Source organism: Petaurus breviceps, unplaced genomic scaffold (genome assembly GCF_028583685.1).
Source record: "Petaurus breviceps papuanus isolate PSGF00001 unplaced genomic scaffold, PetGlider_PUasm1.0 90330, whole genome shotgun sequence".
NCBI classification, from domain to species: Eukaryota; Metazoa; Chordata; class Mammalia; order Diprotodontia; family Petauridae; genus Petaurus; species Petaurus breviceps.
This window is the reverse complement of record NW_027187219.1, coordinates 1,753,706-1,755,350: the sequence shown is the minus strand read 5'-3', so window position 1 is coordinate 1,755,350 and position 1,645 is coordinate 1,753,706. Positions and strand designations below refer to the sequence as shown.

General features: G+C 36.6%; 1 pseudogene; it reads left to right on the top strand.

Moving 5' to 3' along the window:
• On the top strand, positions 1-926 carry LOC138177107 (kinetochore-associated protein DSN1 homolog; annotated as a pseudogene).
• The last annotated feature ends 719 nt before the right edge of the window (positions 927-1,645 follow it).

Here is a 1,645-nt window from a genome sequence, read left to right as displayed (position 1 = left end):
ATGCCCAAGTATCAAGATCAATTAATACCAATTCCCACTTCTATGAAAATTTGTATTCCATCTTCTACCTTTCCAAAGACTACCAAAGATGTCTCAAGAAAAAGAATGAATTCTAAGCCCATCCTTAAATCAGGGAAATATGGAGATCTCAGTCCCATTTACTTGTTTCCACAATGGCATATTAATGATCAAAGAACCAGGCAGAATTCCTGACAGAGGACTAATACAAAAGAAACAAATGATCAGAAGTCACTTCCTCCCTTTCACCAGGTTATCACAGCTCAGCATATCTGTCAGCATAGACTTGGCAGAAAGCAAATGATTAAACGTCTTCTACTTTCCAGTTTTCTGCACAGAAACTCTAACCTTTCTAAGAAATGTTAATGGCATCTGGAACTTTTAGATCCGGTGTCTTTAATTTCTGAAAAATTGAAACATTTTGCAGTCATACTAGAAGATGATAATACCTTACAAAAATGTTCTGGAGACTCAAAATGGCAGTTAAAAGATTTTTGCCTTGGATGCATCAATGACAGAGATAAAAGAATATATAGCAAGACTTTCCTTGAAGTGTCTGAATTGTGGCTGCATCACCAGAAAGTGGCAAAGGGATAGATAATTTTGACTTCTTCTAAAGTCCTCCAAGAACAATTGTATCTTCAATTATCACAAAATGAAATTCTTAGCACAAAACTTGATTACCAAAAAATATTAGTCAGAATGAGGTTTTTGAAAGCATGGAGATGGTGGTGAATGAACCACAAAGATCAATAAGGCTATTTTATTTTTTTTTTACAGAAGATAGTATCCAGTTCTCCAAAAAGGTATCAGTATAAATCATGAAAACGACAGCCCAACAGTTGGAAGATTCATCAATTTGAAAACTGTTCAAACCTCAGCAACAAAAGTCATCTCTCACACATTAAGGCTCTGAAAATGGACACAGTCTATACATTGGTGCAATAGATAGAACATTGGACCTAGAGTCAGGAAGACCAGGATTCAAATCTGGCCTCGGACACTTATAAGCAGTGTGACTCTGAGCAAGTCACTTAACCCTGTTTGCCTCAGTTCCCCTCCATAACCATGCCAGAAGCTCTGCCATGAAAACCCCAAATGGAGTCATGAAGTCAGACACAGCTAATTGACTAAACAACAACTATACATCTCCTCCAAATTATGATTCTGATAAGTACAGATGAAAAGTTGCTGGCTTTTGCAGCGTATAACTATAAATTAATGACACCTTTCCAACAGGCATCAACACTTCAGTACTCTGAGTATTCATTTACAATTTTACCTTCAGAGATTTTTTGGTTTTACACAAACCCCACTGATTGATGCTATTGCTCAAGACATTTTTTGGAATTTGTATTTGGGAGAAAGGAATCATTTTTTTAAATATATCCTCAGTGGCAGCAAGTTTTTATTCTTAAAGGGCAGAGTTATTTTCCCCCTTCGAATAACCAAGCTATTCATCTCTGGTGAATAAAGTTGGTGTAGCAGAGAATTAAAGGATTCATTAATTACCCTGCATGAGTCCCAGGAAAAGGCCCTGAAGGTCTCCTTAGGAGAAAATCTTCAAAAACTGTAGGAGATGAGATAGAATTTTCAAGAAAAATCCCTCTGTTGTCTCTCCACTACT